General features: G+C 38.4%; 1 long non-coding RNA gene across 1 annotated transcript in view; it reads right to left on the reverse strand.

Annotated features, from left to right (window-relative positions):
* Window positions 1-22,160, reverse strand: part of LOC120876896 — a 1,092,147-nt gene that overhangs the window by 60,964 nt on the left and 1,009,023 nt on the right. The window lies entirely within an intron of this gene.

A 22,160-nucleotide genomic window follows, 5' to 3' on the forward strand; every position in this document is an offset into this window, starting at 1 on the left:
CCTTCCAATGAATACTCAGGATTTATTTCCTTTAGGATAGACTGGTTGGATCTCCTTGCAGTTCAAAGGACTCTCGAACACCACAGTTCAAAAGCATCAATTCTTTGTTGCTCAGCTTTCTTTATGGTCCAACTCTCACATCCATACATGACTACTGGAAAAACCATAGCTTTGACTAGATGAATCTGTTAGCAGAGCAATGTCTCTGCTTTTTAATATGCTGTCTAGGTTGGTCATAGCTTTTCTTCCAAGGAGCAAGCATCTTTTAATTTCATGGCTGCAGTGAAAATCTGCAGTGATTTTGGAGCCCAAGAAAATCAAGTCTGTCACTGTTTCCATTGTTTCCTCATCTATTTACCATGAAGTGATGGGACAGTATGCCATGATTTTCATTTTGGTATGTTGAGTTTTAAGCCAACTTTTTCACGCTCTTTTTTCATGTTCATCAAGAGGCTCTTTAGTTCTTCTTCGCTTTCTGCTGTAAGGGTGGTGTCATCTGCATATCTGAGGTTATTGATATTTCTCCCGGCAATCTTGAGTCCAGCTTGTGCTTCATGCAGCCCAGCATTTCTCAATATGCACTCTGCATCTAAGTTAAATAAGCAGGGTGACAATATACAGCCTTGATATACTCCTTTGCCAATTGGAACCAATCTATTGTAGTGTTGGCCAAAACATTCATCTGAGTTTTTCTGTAAGATCTTATGAAAAATCCAAGCGAACTATTTGGCCAATCCAATCTAATCTAACATAACCACAAATATAAATATATATATATAGAGAGAGATTTATTTTAAGGAATTGGCTCACACTATTGTGAAGACAGGTAGGTCTGTAATCGGCAAGGCAGGCCAGTAGGCTGACTGTTCAGGCAGAAGTTGATGGTATAATCTTCCGTCTTGAGTCTGAGACTCAAGAGACTTAATTCTTTCATCCATCAGGAACCTAAGTATTTTCTCTTACAACCTTCAACTGAGTGGATGAAGATTATCCACATTACTGGGGTGGGGACGGTGGTAGTATGCTTCACTCAAAGTCCACTGACTTAAATGTTAATCTTATCTAGAAAATATTGTCACAGAAATATCTAGACTGGTATCTGACCCAACAACGGGATACTACAGCCTAATAAGTTGATACATAAAATTGTTACAAGAACCAACAGTTGAGATGTGTGTGTATGTGTAACACAGAGAGCTCTTTCCTCCCACTGTCATTATAAACTGTAAATATTAAATTATATATGTGTGTATGTATGATTGCCGCTTCCCAGGTGCTGGCATAAGTAGTGAAGAACCCACCTGCCAATTCAGGGGACATAAGAGATGTGAGTTAGATCCCTGGGTCGGGAAGATCCCCTGGAAGAGGGCATGGCAACCCACTCCAGTATTCTTGCCTGGAGAATCCCATGGACAGAGGAGCCTGACAGGCTATAGTCCACAGGGCTGCAAAGAGTCTGACGTGACTCAGCACAAATGCACACATATATTTGCATAGATGTAACTGTCTGTGTATATCATATTGTGAAACAGATTGTTTTTTAACCCCGACCTCAGAACAGAAGACAAGTATTTTAAAAATGGAAGCTGAAAAAAAAAAAAACCCTGGGGAAATATTTTCAGATATGCTCCTTGCTCAGTTTGTCAGAGGCATCATTTTTATAAAGGCCATAGTTAGGCTGTATCTAATCACTAAATATTGGACTGATATAAGGCAGAATTAAGAGAAAAATTAACCAGGTTCAAACATTTCCCCTCTGTGGTATATTCTCCATATCTGTAAAATGAAAACACTAATGCAAAGTTAGGTACTCAGTCTCGCAAAACTCTGAAATAGGGGAGGATGTAGGTACTCATGTGCTTTGAGAAGAGAGAGGCCATAAATATTATAGCTTATTTAAATTCCTTTCATAGTAGACAAACATCCCACAAATTGTTTTCTAATTTATCCTGCCCTAGGGTCAATTTAACTAGTATGCGCCAAATGAGTTCAGGAAGCTTATGACATCATGGAACGCATAGTACAAAAAAAAAAAAAAAGGATGATGATTTTTTCATTTCTATCCTTCTAAATTTCAGCAATAGTTCAGTATGGTTCAGGCTCTATAGCCACAGCAGTCTGATTTATCCAAATAAAAAACAACCCACTCTGCTCACGTATTACTCTCATTTTTCTCCAGTTTGTTTAGTTAACTTTGTGAGTTCATTTACAAAAGAAGAGGGTTGAACTGGATGCCAGTGAAGGTCCCTTTTAGTTTAGATTTCAGAGCTCTTAGTCATCAAAGTGATACACTTTTAAGTGATAAGGAAGAATCTCATGCATACTCCCTGCTCAAAGATGGCTCTATTGAGTTTGGGAGGAGATAGATGTTAAGAAACAAGATCAGTCTACTTAACTCAGAACAGGCTGATTATCCTTTCATTCAGTATTTACATTCTCTTGGCAAGAAACTAATGAGGAGAGGGATGATTGATCCAGCTTGAGTATAACCTGCCTGTTCTCTTCTTAACAGGAATGTTATCAGTGTGCTAACTACCCATCCGTGGATGGCATCACGGACTCGATGGACGCGAGCCTGAGTGAACTCCGGGAGCTGGTGATGGACAGGGAGGCCTGGCGTGCTGCGATTCATGGGATCGCAAAGAGTCGGACACGACTGAGCGACTGAACTGAACTGAACTGAACTACCCGTTTCCCTTTGTTTTCAGAATATAATTGCTTTAACTGTCCTCTTTTGCATTAGCGCCTTCCTAGCACAAGGCCTTCAACTATTCCTTTCCTTGATGTAAACAGTATATATGGCTTGATTTCCACCCTTTCTTTCTTACATGTGATCGCCATATAATTTTTTGCTTTGCTTGTTCTTGCCTTCATGTGGTTTTGAAACTTCATAAAAGAAATGCAGCTTTGTGAAGCCCTTGTGTTTGAGTGTGTGTGTGTGTTGCTCAGTCGTGTTCAACTCTTTGCACACTTAGCAGACACCTTTACAGCACAAGTACCACAGGAAGAAGAGTAATTCTGAATACTATCTGGACACATGGATTTCAGTCTGGGCTTGCCACTCATTGTGAGACTGAGTATAAGATACTTTGTCTCACTGGTTCTCCTATTTCCTTATCCAGGCCAGTTGAGTTCTCTGAGCTCTCAATTCCTTTTGCTCAAAAAGGACTTAATCTTTTACATATCAATCTTGTTACAAACAAGTCTACAGGCCCAAATTGGAGTTGCTTATGCCAAGCTTCAGGTCACCAAACTGAGACTTAATCACACTTTCAGCTCTCCTAGAAATGGAATCTCAAACCAGTAAATCAGGAATCACCTGATAGGTACTAGATAGGTAATCAGCCTGAAAGACCTCAAATGTCCCCTAAAGGAAAGTAACATTACACACTCAATCTACTTCCTTGCCTAGCATAACTCCTTCCTTTCTGACTATAAAAATCTCGCATTTTGTACGGCTAAGAGCTCTTTTCTGTCTGCTACATTGAATGCTGCCTGATTCATGATTTGTTTAATAAAGTCAATAAGATCTTTAAAATTTACTCAGTTGAATTTTAATTTTTAACAGCCTAAATAGAAACATAAATCAAAAGATAATCTAAAGCAACATTCATCTAGACTAAAATTTCTCAGAGAATGGATTTGTAAAGTTCTCCATTTAAATGAACAAAGATATCCTTTGGACTGTGGCAAGAAATACTTTGCTCTGCAAAAGCCAGGGCAAGTTAGGAAACCTCAACCCATGCTAGGCTTTCCTGGGCTTCTCTCCACAATTGAACTTGTATGTTGGAGACTCAGTTTTTTAGGATCAGGTATGGCTTCCAGAGAACAAGGATGGAGAGCTGATTACAAGTGAAAAAATACTTATTTTCTCACTCTGGTTAATAAATTTAATGTTTATTTTGGGGCACGAAGAAATCTTATGAGAAACTATTCAAAATATTTTTAAAAATTCATTAGGCCAAAAGAAAAAATAACTTAAAAATAGAGTTCCCATATGATATAGCAATCCTACTCCTGAGCATATATCCAGAAAAGTCAAAAGTGTAATTTGAAAAGAAACATGCACCCCAATGTTCATGGCAGCACTATCCAAATAGCCAAGATATGGAAATAACTTAAATGTCCACTAGCAGATGAATGTGTGTGTGTGTATATATATGTGTGTATGAATATTACTTTGCTATAAAAAGGGAAATAATGCCATTTGCAGCAATGTGGATGGACCTAGTGCAGGCTAAGTCACTTCTGTCATGTCCAAATCTGTGTGACCCTATGGACTGCTGCCCTCCAGGCTCCATGAAATTCTCCACTGGAGCGGGTTGCTGCATTCTTCTGCAGGGGATCTTCCCAACTCAGAGATCGAACCCATGTCTCTTAACTCTAACCACATTGGCAGGCATGTTCTTTACCCCTAACACCATCTGGATGAACCTAGAGATTATCATATTAAGTGAAATCAGACAAAGACAAATTTCATATGATATCACATATGAGAAATCTAAAAAAATGATACAAATGCGCTTATCTACAAAACAGAAATAGACATAGACTCGCACACATAGAAAAGGAATTTATGGTTCCCAAAGGGGAAATTGAGAAGGAAGGATAAATTACAAATTTGAGATTAACAGATGTAGACTACTGTATAAAAAAAACAAGGACCTAGGAAACTATATTCAATATCTTGTAATAACCTATAGTAGAAAAGAATCTGTAAAAGAATATATATATATATTACAATGTCCAATAGACATTAATAACTTTTTAAATACTTGGCTGTTTGTTTTATGATGGGAAATGATTATTACTCTCAAATCCATATTTGTTTTTCTTAAAAACCATATTATTCATCCATTGTTACATATTATTCGTCATATTGTTACTGAGAATGCACACATGTTGGGCTTGGACTTGGATGCCCAGGGTTAATAATAAATAAGCATCAAATGAAACAGTTAACATAAAAGTATTTTGTAATTTTAGGTTTAAGAAAAATCAATGGTCTGTGGTCCACAGAAGCAGTCACTGAAAGCACTGTATCATAATCCTAATTGTGTGCACGTGCATAAGTCACTCAGTCATGTCTGACTCTTTGTGACCCCATGGACCGTTGCCCACCAGGCTTCTCTGTCCATGGGATTTCCCAGCAAGAATACAGGAGTGGGTTTCCATTTCCTCCTCCAGGGATCTTCCCGACTCAGGGATCGAACCTGCCTCTCTTGCATTGGCAGGTGGAGTCTTTACCTCTGCACCACCTGGGAAGCAAACCCAATTAAGTTTAGTGATGCTATTCAGCATGGGGCTTCCCAGGTGGCACTATTGGTAAAGAACCCACCTGCCAATGCACTAGATAACAAAATGTCTTTTTAAATTTTTATTTTTATACAATTTTTAAAAGTTACTTTCTATTTACAGCTATTACAATATATTGGCTATACTCCGTGTTTTACCATACATCCTTAAGCCTATCTTACACCCGTTGGTTTGTACCTCTCTCCCTCCCACCCCTGTAATGCCACCACTGCAGCTGGTAACCACAAGTTTGTTCTCTATATCTGTAAAGCTGTTTATGTTTCATTTTATTCACTAGTTTGTTGTACTTTTTAGATTCTACATAAAAATGATATCATACTGTATTGTCTTTCTCTTTTTGACTTATTTCACTTAGCATAATGTCCACCAAGTTCATCCACATTGCTGCAAATGGCAAAATTTCATCATTTATGCTGAGTAGTAATCCATTGTAAGTATATATATATATATATATATATAATGTACACATTTCCTTTATCCATTCATATATTGATGGACACATATTTGTTTCCATATCTTGACAATTGTAAATAATGCTTGCTATGAACATTGGGGTGCCAGTATTTTTCAAATTAGTTTTTGTTCTTTTCATATATATATATATATATATATGCAGGGAATTGCTGGGTCATGTGGTAGTGTTTTCCAAAGCAGCCACATCAATTCACCTTCCCACCAACAATGTACATGGGTTCCCTTTTCTCCACATTCTTGCCAACACTTGTTATTTGTGTTTTATTTTTATGATAGCCTTCTGATAAGTGTGAGGTGATATCTCATGTTGGTCTTGACTTGCATTTCCCTGAAGATTAGTGATGCTGAGCAGCTTTTCATGTGTCTGTTGGCCATTTGTATTTCCTCTTTGGAAAAAGTGTCCTTTATTCAATAATTCATTCTTTTTTTCTTAAAACGTATTTAGTTATTCCAGTAATATTTAGAAGGAACTGAGATGTGATGAGTTCTCTTTTAGGGATATGATCTACAATGAATAAGCCAGATAAGGTACCTGTTCTCTTGGGTTTTATGTTCCAGGGAGGAGACAGGATCAATATGCAAATATGCAAACAAAACAACTGACAATTACAGATGGTTGTGAGTACAGCGAAGAATGCCAGCATGGCAGTGAAGGACTAGGGTGAGCCAGCTTTAGGTGGTGTATGTATGGCATGGAAGAAGCTAACCAAATTTACATATGAAATGCACAAAGTAAATTGGATCACATTAAGCTGCCAGGTGAGGTCACCTCTTTCACACATAGTGTCATGCTCAAATTATAGACTGCCACCTGTAAATCTCTTGAAAATTGTTGTTGAAGCCCAGGGCAGGGAAATCAAAAATATGTTTCAATGGCATACTAAATATTTTGAATTAAATTTATCTGAGAAGCAGGTGGTGGGAAAAATAGTACTAAAAAGGAAAAACAAAACAAAACACACATTCTGACCCTCCTTTCTTCCCCTGAAAGTTAGAAATAAATCTCCCATGTAAAACCCTCCCTTCTATACCAGAAGGATAGAAACCATCCTTATAGCAGAGTTAGGGAATTCAAGGAAAAGAATGCTGTAAGAAAATACTATTACTTCTTTATTCATCTGCTTCCTGAAGCACAAGCACCTCTACCCCTGTTTTGTTAAATCTTCACAAATAAATGCTTTTGTCTAAAAATGATATAAAAACAGCTTGTCGTGGTCATTTTAGGGGTCCTACTTCTATGAGAACTGCATGCACATAAATTCAATTTTTTAAAAAATCTGTCAGTCTGTCCTGTGTCAGTTTAATTATAGACCAGCCAGAATAACTCAGTGGGGTAATGCAGACTTTTCCCCTGCTCTGAGGCTTGGTAGGGTCTGCAGGATACTGGCTGGCCCATGCTCACCTACTCCCCTCCCCCACTGCTCCTGGGCCCCCTGACCACGGTCAGCAGACCCTAACAGTTCTTATACCAAGTCAGCTCCCTGACCTCCTGCCAGGTCAGATAGAAGGAAAAAGTGGCAAGAGTCCTTTTTCTCTCTTCTCTCTAAACTTAGATTAACTGGAGAAAATATTTGTGAAATGAAATGCTTGGGTCATAGTGACTCTGGTATTGGGTGAAAAGATCACTCAATTTTTACTGATGCTTTCCTCCCAGAGGCGGTCATTATTTTCCTTTGTTTTTGTGTGTTGTGTCTTTTGTCATAGGAGGAAGAACCATAGAAAAGAACAGCAGATAGAGACCTATTATAAATCTGCTTTATTGACTACACCAAAGCCTTTTACTGTGTGGATCACAACAAACTGTGGAAAATTCTTCAAGAGATGGGAATACCAGACCACCAGACCTGCCTCCTGAGAAATCTGTATGCAGGTCAAGAAGCAACAGTTAGAACTGGACATGGAACAACAGACTGGTTCCAAATAGGAAAAGGAGTACATCAAGGCTGTATAATGTCACCCAGGTTATTTAACTTATATGCAGAGTACATCATGGGAAATGCTGGGCTGGGTGAAGCACAAGCTGAAATTAAGATTGCTGGGAGAAATATCAATAACCTCAGATATGCAAATAATGCCATCCTTATGGCAGAAAGCAAAAAAGAACTAAAGAGCCTCTTGATGAAAGTGAAAGAGGAGAGTGAAAAAGTTGGCTTAAAGCTCAACATTCATAAAAATAAGATCATGGCATCCAGTCTCATCACTTCATGGCAAATAGGTGGGGAAAAAATGGAAAGAGTGAGAGACTTTATTTTTTGGGGCTCCACAATCACTGCAGATGGTGACTGCAGCCATGAAATTAAAAGATACTTGCTTCTTAGGAAAAAAAGCTATGACCAACCTAGACAGCATATTAAAAAGCAGAGATGTTATTCTGCAAACAAAGGTCTGTGTAGGCAAAGCTACGGTTTTTCCAATAGTTATTGATTGATGTGAGAGTTGGATTATAAAGAAAGCTGAGCACTGAAGAACTGATGCCTTTGAACTCTGGTGTTGGAGAAGACTCTTGAGAATCCCTTGGACAGCCAGGAGATCCAACCAGTCAATTCTAAAGGAAATCAGTCCTGAATATTCATTGGAAGGACTGATGCTGAAGCTGAAGCTCTAATACTTTGGTCATGTGATGCAAAGAACTGACTCATTGAAAAAAACCCTGATGCTGGAGAAGATTAAAAGCTAGAGGAGAAGGGGACAACAGAGGTTGAGATGGTTGGATGGCATCACCAACTCAATGAATATGAGTTTGAGTAGGCTCTGGGAGTTCATGATGGACAGGGAAGCCTGGCGTTCTGCGGTCCACGGGGTCACAAAGAGTCAGACAGGACTGAGTGGCTGAGCTGATCTAATCAATCTGCTATTTGAGCTGGCCCCACAGACAGGTGAGTTCATGCCTCATCAGAGTAAGGCTTGTTTAAACAAGGCTTGTGGGTGTTTCATGTAAAAACTGGTTGGGGTTTTTCCTTCTTGTTCTATATCCTTAGAACTTAGCCTTGTGACAGTGAGAATATGCTCTCTGGTCTCTGCCATCTAAAAGGTGCACTTACTGGGATGCAACTGGTGACCAGTTGAGTAAAATGGGATTCCAAGCAAGAAGTCAAACAGAAGTCTCCTTGTCCAGCCACTCCAGTTCTTAAGGAATTTTGTCATAAGGGTTCCTAGTCCATAAGTTGCATTTGTAAGACTGAGTAATCTTTCTGATTTATTTATTAGTGCTAGAAAAGTGTGTTTCCAGTAGCCTGTTCAGTGTCACAGATTAGTGGGCCTATAACTAGAGGTGTCACACATTCTCATGGGAAATGGGAGACACCATTTTCATGACACCATTCTTAGAACCTGTAGCAGCACAGAGTTTTACTCTTTTAGGCTAGCTCTGGAAGTGAAATTTCTGGACCTCATGAGGCTACCTAGTCTCTTGTGAGATGCCTCTTGTATTTTTGATTAAGCCATAAGAAAAGGTTTATTGTCTCAGCCCCTATTTGAGAATAATACAAGCTCTTACTTGTCAATAACCAGATGATGGGTCTTTAAAGTTGCATGTGGCGTGCTAGGTCACTTCAGTCATGTACGACTCTTTGTGACCCCATGGACTTTAGCCTGTCAGGCTCCTCTGTCCATGGGATTCTCCAGGCAAGATAACTGAGCGGGTTGCCATTTCCTTCTCCAGGGGATCTTCCTGACCCAGGGATTGAACCCAGTCCTCATGTATTACCGGCAGATTCATTACTATCTCAGCCTCCAGAGAAGCCCCCTATAAAATTGTCTACTTTCCAAAAAAAAATTCTTCTGAAAGTCCTCATCATAAACAGCTGTCATAGGTACTTTGGGGAGGGGCTAATTGAAAGGAGAAGACACATACACCTCATATCTATAACTATATCTGATGGTTAAACTTAGAGAATTCCTTATTAATATGAAAGAACAGAAATTAGGCTAAAACCAAAGATCCATTGTAAATGTCCCTTCTTAAAGGAAAAATAAAAAAAAAGTTATCTACGTCCTCAGCAACTCCCCAGACCCTCCCACAAGGAGACAAGAAATAAACCCTCGGGAAACCCATATTCAAGGGCTAACAGAAACAACCGTCTTTGTCTTGAAAATCTCTAAAAACCAGAAGTACAACCCTAAAAATAAGACAAAGCCCACCTATCTCTACCAAATCCCAAACTCAACTAATTCCTCTCAAATGATTATAGATATTACAAAAGCTTAGGATACTGGAGCAAAATTGTCCTGTTCTTGAGGGGAAATAAAGAAATCTTTGAAAACAGACTTTATGTATGGTTAGGTCTAAGACTGGAATAAATTTAATTAAGTGAGCTTTAATATACAAAGTTAGCTGGTGGAAAATTAATATGCACTTTATATCTCTGTTAACAAAGCAAAGGTTTCTTTGATTATTGATCTGCTCTTAATGAGAAATTGTAAACAAAGATTTTCTTTACCTTTAATTTGTCTAGAAAAACAAAGATTCAATATTTTGTCTTTAATATGTCTTTGATAACTTAGGGATAAAAAAAAAACTTAGCCTTTTCAATATAAAAGAGTTTTACAACTATTTACATTTCTTTATTTTCCCATAAAGCCTTTGTCACTTTGATTAAATAGATAACATTATTTAACAGTGACATGATTCTATTTGATTGTTTTTTTAATAAAGTTATTTATTTTAATTGGAGGTTAATTACTTTACATTATTATATTGGTTTTGCCATACATCAGCATGAATCCGCCACGGGTGTACACGTGTTCCCCATCCTGAACCCGCCTCCCTCCTCCCTCCCGGTACCATCCCTCTGGGTCGTCCCAGTGCACCAGCCCCAGGCATCCAGTATCATGCATTGAACCTGGGCTGGCGACTCGTTTCATATATGATATTATACATGTTTCAATGCCATTCTCCCAAATCATCCCCCCCTCTCCCCCTCCCACAGAGTCCAAAAGACTGTTCTATACATCTGTGTCTCTTTTGCTGTCTCGCATACAGGGTTATTGTTATCATCTTTCTAAATTCCATATATATGTGTTAGTATACTGTATTGATGTTTTTCTTTCTGGCTTACTTCACTCTGTATAATAGGTTCCAGTTTCATCCACCTCATTAGAACTGATTCAAATGTATTCTTTTTAATGGCTGAGTAATGCTCCATTATCTATTTGATTGTTTTAAAAGATTTCTGATATCCTTGATAAACTTCCCCCAAATCAAATTCTAAATGAAGTCTTATTGACCTAAAGATAACTTTGGGCTTTTCCAAAGGGCTCCTGGAACACCTCCAAAGATCTGTTTTCTTTCCTTATGAAAGAGAGATTAAATGAATTAGGCTTATTTGGTATGTTAAATTATATGGGAAGTATTATTAAATAAATGATGGTAAAATTCTTAGATTATATTGTATAAGTAAGTAAATGTTATTAATATAAATATTATAAAGATCATATCAAACTTTTGAAATTTGGGTATATCCAAATATAATGTTATCAGTCACAGTTACAGTTATTATCTTAAGATATTGTATGTTTCAGTGATAACCAAATATCCTTGTCATTTGTATTGCAGTGAAACAGATATTTAATGATGGACATTTTAAAATCATTTATCATTCACAGTTATTTTTTTTAATGTACTTTTTTATTGAAGGGTAATTGCTTTACAGAATTTGTTTCTGTCAAACCTCAACATGAATCAGCTATAGGTATACATATGTCCCCTCCCTTTTGAAACTCCCTCCCATCTCCCTCCCCATCCCACCCCTCTAGGTTGATACAGAGCCCCTGTTTGAGTCTCCTGAGCCATACAGCAAATTCCCATTAGCCATCTATTTTGCATATGGTAATGTAAGTTTCCATGTTACTCTTTCCATACACCTCTCCCTCTCCTCCCCTCTCCCCATGTCCATAAGTCTATTCTCTACGCCTGTTAGATGCTTTTACAAAAGCTTCTTACAAATGTGTTTTATCTTCAGTGATATTCATGGAAATATGCCTGCAAGTGGGCTAAGCAGCTTCAGTCATGTCTGACTCTTTGCAGCTCTATGGACAGTAGCTGCCACGCTCCTCTGTCCATGAAATTCTCCAGGCAAGAATACCAGAGTGGTTTGCCATGCCCTCCTCCAGGGGACCCTCCTGACTCCCGTGATCAAACCTGAGTCTCCTACATGCCCTGCATTGGCAGGTGGTTCCTTACCACTAGCATCACCTGGTAAGCCCCTCATGGAATCAATAAAACCACGTGGACAAACAGTTTTACGGGGTTCCCAGCAGCCTAACCATGTGAGTAAGGAAGGTCCCTTCCCCAAAACGCAAGGAACATCAGAACATTTGAGGGACTTCAAGAATTCACACAAAACTATTTGTTAGACCAGCCAAAAGAATTCAAGAGGGGTAGAGGGAAATTTCTTCACTCCAACAGTGCTGTTCAGTTGCTCAGTCATACCTGACTCTTTGTGACCCATAGACTGCAACATGCCAGGCTTCCCTGTCCTTCACTGTCATACATTACGTAATATATGTTGATTCATTATTTTCTATTGTAAGGAAGAAAACCTGAAGTTCATCATTTTCTTGCAGGATTTTTATGAAAAAAAAAAAAGTTGAGAGATTGAGGGAAAAGGCAAGTATATAGTTTTCTTAATTGGGAAGAACACAGGTTTGTGATATTAGAGATCTGGTTTGAGGCCTGCTTCTTTCCTAACTGTGATCTTGGGAAACCTTATTTTCTGCATCTGTACAACACAAGTATATGAAAAGGTGACCTCTATTATTTCTTGCTCCTACTGGATATATGAGGCTGAATATAAACAAATACTTGTTCGGTTTAAATTGTTTTTCCTTGAAGGCAGTTAATCCTATATTTAAAAAGCAATTAAGTCAAAAGCAAAGACAGGATTAAAGTGAACTCAAGGACCATAAGGAAATATACCCTTGGTAAAACAGATATAAAGCTTTCTTTAAAATTGTTTATGACTGAGTTGCCTAATCTAGGGAGAAAACCAAGGGGACTCTCATGTCAAATACATGTGATTAAAATCCTACAATCACTAATTAGCTGTGTAACATTATGCAGGTTTTTCTCTTTTTAAAATCTACTTTAAGCATCATTTTTCTCATCTGTGAAATAGATACTAGGAATAAATGTAAAATTTTCAATATACCCAGCCAAAGAAGGCATCCAGTAAATGCTAAGTTCCGGTACCTCACGTAGCAGCAACTGAAACTGCGTTTTTCCCCTAGCACCCTTCAGTGAGGATAGTAGAGGGATCTCTCTTATATTACTCTAAACCTAGAAATAGCTACAATTGGACCCCAAGGACAATTTTGATAAATGCCTTCAAGAGGATACCTAGTAGACTCCTCTAAATTTCAGTTGGACTTAAGTAACAAATGTTTCAAAGGGATTAGTTTTTTTTTTTTTTACTTTTTTTTTTAAAATTTTTACTTTATTTTGCTTTACAATACTGTATTGGCTTTGCCATACATTGACATGAATCAGCCACGGGTGTACATGATTAGTTTTTAAATAACCCATATAATACCGATTCATTTTACTCTTGTTTTCAAGAAAATACCTGGTATGATAAATGAGCAGAAATGTTATGCATACATTTTTCATACACTTGTGTCTTTTATGTTCCTTTATTTGGTGTATTTTTGCTTACTTCATCTTTTTTCTGTTTTACCTATTTTGAAAAGCTAAGGTATTAGATGAGCCCTAAATAGAGACAAAATATGAGGTCTTTAAAATCAGATATTTGAAAGAGACAGCTAAGTGGCTATCTGAATGACTTGCGAACATTAACCTCTTCGCCTTACTTACTACCTTGTAGTGGTGGTGCTTTAGTCATTAATTCGTGTCCAGCTCTTGCGACCCCGTGAACTGCAGCCCGCCAGGCTCCTCTGTCCATGGGATTCCCCAGGCAAGAAACCGGGGCAGGCTGCATTTCCCACTACCTTGTAGGAATGCAGTAAAAATATAATGAAATAATGTACATGAAAGTATTTATGCATTTGTTATACCAAACAAATGACTAATTACTACTACGAAAACAATGGCATCAGCTCCGTCACGTGTACTACTGAACACTTGGTTTGTTGGAAAAGTAAATTTTACTTGGTCACTTAATGATAATTATATAGAATTTTAACTCAAGAATAGTATTCTGTGGCTGAAAAATCTGTTTTCTATAAACACCAGACAGAGTAGATCCAGGAGTTTTCACATGGATTAAGCACAACAACAAAAAAAGGATATCTACTACCCAAGCTAAATAAAGAATCTTAGGCCAGTAGTACAGCCAAAACAACAGATAGCATTTTAGTACTTCTAAATTCAGCAGCAGCAGATTAATTTTCTATTACAGTAAGAGGCAAGTTTAATCCCTTAAAACAAATTCTAATGAGTTTTCAGAGAGGGTGTAAGATGTTGAAGGAGACCATTTCTTCTACCTATGAATGAAAAATACTCTCTGCTGTATCAGTAAACAAGGCATGAAGCAGCCATCAAGCCACTGCATCCACCCCCTATCCCGTGGTGAGCCCCAAAGGAATGCAGGATGGGGACAAAATGGGCTGTCCACTGCCAAGCCCTTGACAACTGCAGCTCCCGTGCAAGGGTGAGGGAACTCAGGATGCAAAAGAAAAGGATGCAGGCCCTAGATAGCTAAGGTGAATATCAAAAGAGTGATTTCAATGACTCTTATATATTACAATACACAGAAGAGTGCTACATTCATTAACTCGAGATGTCTGATTTTCTTTAATTAACAATAATCTTTTGAAGTTTAGACAACCCTCTCTTTGTGGTAAAAACTCCTATATATCCTGACCCCTGCCTTACCTCTTCAGAGTAGTCACTCAGAGTTATCTGAGAATCTGTCTCCCCAACATTAAGTCCTAAAAAATCCATAGAATATAATCCTCCTCTTCTAGATTGTATATATGTTTTTAGCTGACATAACCTATCAGAAAAAAAAAAAAAAGGAACAGTAAGCTAAAAATAATGAAATAAAGTAAATTAAATTTCTAAAATCCCACCAGAATAGCTGAGGGAACAAAAAGCCCAAGTAAACTAAATTTCATAAAGAGACAAAATCTAGGTAAGAAAGATCCACATCTGGTTTCATTCCTAATAAGATGGCAGAAAAGAGTAAATGTACCATAAGTGGGGATAAAGAGAAAAAGATAACATTTAAATAAATAAATAAATAAATAAAACCAAAAAAAACCTTTCAATGTCTCTGTTGGGTTGGCATGATGTCTTACAATTCAAGAGTCAAATTCACAGAAAAAGTCTCTGTTCACCTGAACTTCTTTCCCCCTGGATCCTTGGGTGTCTATGCTGCTGCTGCTGCTAAGTCACTTCAGTCGTGTCCGACTCTGTGCGACCCCAAGATGGCAGCCCACCAGGCTCCCCAGTCCCTGGGATTCTCCAGGCAAGACTACTGGAGTGGGTTGCCATTTCCTTCTCCAATGCATGAAAGTGAAAAGTGAAAGTGAAGTCGCTCAGTCATGTCCGACTCTTCGCAACCCCATGGACAGCAGCCTACCAGGCTCCTCTGTCCATGGGATTTTCCAGGCAAGAGTATGGGAGTGGGGTGCCATCACCTTCTATACAACCCCAGAATACCCATGGCTGAGCACAGGTAAATCCTTTCCATTTGGGTCAGCTCTTCATGTGCCCAAAGCAGTGAACTGCATCTGGAATTAGGGCATGAAAGCTGGGAAAGAATCTCGGAGAACTTTAGGCATTATTTCATTCTTGGCATCATGTCATGGAAGATGGGGGACAATGATGGAGGAAGAAGAAAAATCTCCTGTGGTGATGAAATTAGAAAAGGGATGAAGAGGGAAAACAATTCCTCAGAGGCTGAAAACATCTGTGACCATAGTGAAAAATAAATAAAAACAAAGAGAGAGAGAGAGGAAACTCTTCCAAGGTAAGGAAACATGTTAATGGGCTAAAGTAGAGAGTTCCCAAGTCTTGCTGTAAAGGGGCAAGATAATGTGACCCATGATTTAGAAAACAAAATCAACAGAAGCAACCACTGTGAGTGAAGCAAGCAACTATGGTCAAGCAAGAAAATCATACATCAGAAACTCAAGTATTCTGAATAAAAATGGATAAACATAAGGAAGATTGAAATAGCTGTTAACTGATTGAAAAAAGAAACAAATGGAAGAAAAAAGGCAAAAATATCTTTAAAATAAAGAATGACTTAAAAGGAAACCCAGGGAGAGCATATTCTACCAAAAGGGGCATTGATGCTAGGAATGAGAAGAAACCCAAATAAATAAAATCAAAGTAAGAAGTAGGTAAAAATTATAGTTACTGTAACTGATTATAGAAGATAGGCAATGGATAGTCAATATACATATTACATGATTCTTTGAAGAGAAAAAAGCATAATAACATAAACAAAACTAACATTTAGAAACAAAATCTAAGAAACTCCAGAAATTAAAAAAAAAACAAAACACAGACACAATTCATTATTAAAAGAGAAGCTACTGGCCCTAAAATATTAAAAAGAAGATGCTTACCTCATAGTAAGTATTACACAAACTAAAACAGTAGTGAAATGCTATGTCATACCCATCAATTTGGCAAAAATGTATGTTTGACAATATCTCTATTGGAAAGACTAGAAAGAGATATTCTCATATATCTGGTCTGAGTACAAAATGTACACGTATGATGTTTGAAAACTTCCCAATATCTCAAAAAAAATTTGTTCTCTTATTCAATAATCTCATTTCTAGGAATCTGCTAAAGATCCATCTTCAGAAATAAAATAGGCACAAGATTATTCCCTGTAGCATTATTTCTAACGGGAAGACATTTTAAACAACTCCAATGTCCATTCACAGGGGACAGAAAAACAATAGAATATTATAACATCCTAAAAAATTGACACACAAATATGGAAATGAATCAAGGGAGTTTTCTGTATCCTGTTTTGTAGTGATCTCCAAGAAAAAGAGGATTTCCCAGGTGGCACAGCGATAAAAAGAATCTGCCTGCCCTTGCAGGAGACGCAAGAGACCTGGGTTTGATCCCAGGGTGGGGAAGACCCTCTGGATTAGGAAATGGCACCCTACTCCAGCAGCTTGCCTGGGAAATTCCATGGACAGAGGAGCCTGGTGGGCTATAGTCTATGGGTGGCAAAGAGTCAGAAATGGCTGAATGACTGAATGTGTGTGCATACATTCAGTGTGGCAGAGGGGTCAGAGAGTGGCATGCAAATAACAAAATTTACTTACAAGGCCTATTGTTAATTATACTACTGACTATATTAGACTATATTAACAGTCGGGCAATGCCGAAGAAAGCTCAAACTCCATACAATTGTGCTCATTTCACATGCTAGCAAGGTCATGCTCAAAATCCCTCAAGCTAGGCTTCAAATAGTATGTGTATCAAGAACTTCCAGATGTACAAGCTGGGTTTAGAAAAGGCAGAGGATCCAGAGATCTAATTGCCAACATTCACTGAATCTTTGAAAAAGCAAGAGAGTTCCAGAAAAACATCTATTTCTGCTTTATTTACTATGCTATAGCCTTTGACTGTGTGGATCACAATAAACTGTGGAAAATTCTTCAAGAGATGGGAATACCAGACCACCTGACCTGCTTCCTGAGAAACCTGCGTGCAGGTCAAGAATAAACAGAACTGAACATGGAACAATGGACAGGTTCAAAATTAGGAAAGGAGTACGTCAAGGCTGTATATTGTCACCTTGCTTATATAACTTACATGCAGAGTATATCACACAAAATGCCGGGTTGGATGAATCACAAACTGAAATAAGATTTTCTGGAGAAATATCAACAACCTCAGATATATAGATCAGTTCAGTTCAGTTCAGTTCAGTTGCTCAGTTGTGTTTGACTCTTTGCGAACCCATGAATCGCAGCACACCAGACCTCCTGTCCATCACCATCTCCCAGAGTTCACTCAGACTCACGTCCATCGAGTCGCTGATGCCATCCAGCCATCTCATCCTCTGTCATCCCCTTTTCCTCCTGCCCCCAATCCCTCCCAGCATCAGAGTCTTTTCCAATGAGTCAACTTTTCGCATCAGGTGGCCAAAGTACTGGAGTTTCAGCTTTAGCATCATTTCTTCCAAAGAAATCCCAGGGCTGATCTCCTTTAGAATGGACTGGTTAGATCTCCTTGCAGTCCAAGGGACACTCAAGAGTCTTCTTCAACACCACAGTTCATCGATTCTTTGGCACTTAGCTTTCTTCACAGTCCAACTCTCACACCCATACATGACCACTGGAAAAACCATAGCCTTGATTAGACGGACCTTTGTTGGTAAAGTAATGTCTCTGCTTTTGAATATGCTATCTAGGTTGGTCATAACTTTCCTTCCAAGGCGTAAGGGTCTTTTAACTTCATGGGTCTTTTAGCTTTAAGCTAACTTTTTCACTCTCCTCTTTCACTTTCATCAAGAGGCTTTAGATGATACCACCTTAATGACCAAAAGGGAAAAGGAACTAAAGACACTCTTAATGAGGTGAGTGAAGAAAGTGAAAAGGCTGGCTTAAAATTCAACATTCATAAAACTAAGATCATGGTATCCAGTCCCATCATTTCATGGGAAATAGATGGGGGGAAGTGGAAACAGTGACATATTTTATTTTGGGGGGCTCCAAAATCACTGCAGACAGTGACTGCAGTTCTGAAATTAAAAGATGCTTGCTCCTTGGAAGAAAAGCTATGACAAACCTAGACAGGGTATTAAAACGTAGAGACATCACTTTGCCAGTAATAGTCCATATAGTCAAAGCTATGGTTTTTCGGATAGTCATGTATGCATGTGAGAATTCAACCATAAGGAAGGTTGAATCCTGAAGAACTGATGCGTTTGTATTGTGGTGCTGGAGAAGACTCTTGAGAGTCCCTTGGAAAGTAAGGTGATCAAAGTAGTCAATCTTAAAGGAATTCAACCTTAAATATTCATTCAAAGGACTGATGCTAAAGCTGAAGCTCCAATACTTTGGCCACTTGATGTGAAGAGCTGACTCACTGGAAAGGACCCTGATTTTGGGAAAGACTGAGGGCAGGAGATGAAGGGGACAAAAGAGGATGAGATAATTGGATGGCATCACTGACTCAATGGACATGAGTTTGAGCAAACTCGGAGATAGTGAAGGACAGGGAAGCCTGGCATGCTGCAGTTCATGGGTTGGCAAAGAGTAGGAAATGACTTAGTTACTGAACAACAGCATGCAGTTAGAATTAATTTTTAAATCTCACAGTGTAACACAAATAAGCAAATTTTTAAATATTATTGGGCAAAAAAGTTTTTAGTGTCAGAGAAAAGACATATAAATTTGCTAGCATCATTTACTGAAGCAGCCTTGTAAGAATAGCATACTGGAAGACCTGCAGTTCAGATCCTGGCTAATTCCAAGCAGTGAGGATGGAGGGTGAACCTAGGACTTCTAGCTGTGCCTGAAAAATCACATGGGGTTCTAAGAAAAAGATACATAAGCCAACTTAGAGGGTCACTTTCTGGCTAAATTTGACATTGTTTATGCCTAAAGAGAAAAATGACACTTGGTTTTAAAATATTGAAAGAATAAAAAATATGGTAATAATTAAAACAAAAGAGGGAAACACACACACCCCTTTTGTGTGATGGCAATCACTTTTGCCATCAGTGATAGGGATTGTTATACCAATGTGTTAATATGAAAATTAGTAACAAAATGTAATTAAACATTACCCCATTTTTTAAAAAATAAAAAATTGTATGTTCATATTCTACTGTTGTGGCAAATTCTTTCCTCAGAAGAATACTTGCTAATATATGGGATGAATATGATACAAAAATATTATTTTGAAATCCCCCCAAAACCATCCTCCCTGGTGGCTCAGACGGTAAAGAGTCTGCCTGCAATGCAGCAGACCTGGCTGCAATCCCTGGGTTGGAAAGGTCCCCTGGAGAAGGAAATGGCAACCAACTCCAGTATTCTTGCCTGGAAAATACCATGGACAGAGGAGCCTGGCGGTCTGTAGTCCATGGGGTAGGAAAGAATTGGCCATAACTGAGTGACTAACACACACACCTAAAACTCATTCTTCCAGAAAGTGAGGAATGCTAAAACCAGTAGTCTCATGGCACCAAAGAATAATCCTACAGTTTATTTGCTGTTGGAGAAGACTCTTGAGAGTCCCTTGGACTGCAAGGAGATCCAACCAGTCCATTCTGAAGGAGATCAGCCCTGGGATTTCTTTGGAAGGAATGATGCTAAAGCTGAAACTCCAGTACTTTGGCCACCTGATGCGAAGAGTTGACTCATTGGAAAAGACTCTGATGCTGAGAGGGATTGGGGGCAGGAGGAGAAGGGGACGACAGAGGATGAGATGGCTGGATGGCATCACTGACTTGATGGACATGAATCTGAGTGAACTCCGGGAGTTGGTGATGGACAGGGAGGCCTGGCGTGCTGCGATTCATGGGGTCGCAAAGAGTCAGACATGACTGAGCAACTGAACTGAACTGAACTGAAGAGAAAAATAAACGTTCTCAAAGAAACAATCTGCCAACTATATTTTCACAAAGTTGTCAGACTTAGAATCACTAATATTGACACAATCTGACAATATATTCCTCCTGATATGATGAAAAGTACACAGCATTGCTTTTCAAGTTTTTTTGCCAAAGGTAAAATATCAAGCCTTTAGATACAACTTACATTTTACAATATAAAGGAGATGGAAAAAAAGTTAACACATTCTACAAGGAATCAATCTGACAAAGAATATAAAACATCCTATTGGACAACTGGCCTGCTTTCTTCAAAGAGTCAGTAACCAGGGAAAATGAGGAATTGTAGATTAGAAAAGACTAAAAAATACCTAATAAATATTATACATGAACTTAACTTTGTTTAAATCTCTGGTTTTAAAAAATATTCTATTGGATTTTTTTGAGGCAAAGGAGGAAATTTAAGCACTAGCGCTTGCATTAGCTAATATTAGAAAATTATTATCTTTTAATTGAGAGGCTATTCTTGTAAGGAATATTATTTTTAGAAGAAACTTGAAGATTTTATAGTAAACCATCATGAGTTGTGTGGTTTACTTTCCATCTCTCAACTGGTTGAAAAGATTAGATAGATAATAAAGACACATAAAAGGATAAATGAATAGAGTAGTAATTATGAGTAAATATTATTAAATACAGTTACTTTTCAAATGAGATCATTATCACTATTTTTTTTTTTGGTTTATAAAATGTAATTTTATTTTATGTTACTCTGCTGTTACATAGGGCATAACATTTTCACAAGGCTTTTTTGGGTCTACAGTCAATGATTAGCAACATACGATAGTGGTTCAACTCTCTAAATAACAATCACTAGACACACCGAACACCCTCTCACACATGCACAAATCTGCATGGAAAAGTACGAATATTTTAGACTGGACTATGTGCTTTTTCCCCCTTTCTAGTGTATGAAGAAATGACATGTGCTTTAATTTGCCAAAAGCAATGGTTGTATTCTGGCAGCAGCATGCTACTTCTATTACATAGTAAAGTTAATACCAGAACTATAAAGGCAGGAGGTGTAAGTGAGTTTTTATTAGGAAGGGAAGTTGTCAACTTAAACAGCAGCATATAAAGAGTGAGCAGAAAACAAAGATCATGGCATTCGATCCCATCAATTCATGGGAAATAGATGGGGAAACAGTGGAAACAGTGACAGACTTTATTTTTGGGGGGCTCCAAAATCACTGCAGATGGTGACTGCAGCCATGAAATCAGAAGACGCTTACTCCTTGGAAGAAAAGTTATGACCAACCTAGATAGCATATTCAAAAGCAGAGACATTACTTTGCTGACTAAGGTCCGTCTAGTCAAGGCTATGGCTTTTCCCGTGGTCATGTATGGATGTGAGAGTTGGACTGTGAAGAAGGCTGAGCACCGAAAAATTGATGCTTTTGAACTGTGGTGTTGTAGAAGACTCTTGAGAGTCCCTTGGACTGCAAGGAGATCCAACCAGTCCATTCTGAAGGAGATAAACCCTGAGATTTCTTTGGAAGGAATGATGCTGAAGCTGAAACTCCAGTACTTTGGCCACCTCATGTGAAGAGTTGACTCATTGGAAAAGACTCTGATGCTGAGAGGGATTAGGGGCAGGAGGAGAAGGGGATGACAGAGGATGAGATGGCTGGATGGCATCAGTGACTCGATGGACGTGAGTCTGAGTGAACTCCGGGAGATGGTGATGGACAGGAAGGCCTGGAGTGCTGTGATTCATGGGGTCGCAAAGAGTCGGACACGACTGAGCTACTGAACTGAACTGAACTGAAGGAAACTCCCTGTTGTCACAGATATACAAGACCTCCATCACATATGATA

Source organism: Oryx dammah, unplaced genomic scaffold (assembly GCF_014754425.2).
Source record: "Oryx dammah isolate SB20612 unplaced genomic scaffold, SCBI_Odam_1.1 HiC_scaffold_17, whole genome shotgun sequence".
Classification (NCBI taxonomy): Eukaryota; Metazoa; Chordata; class Mammalia; order Artiodactyla; family Bovidae; genus Oryx; species Oryx dammah.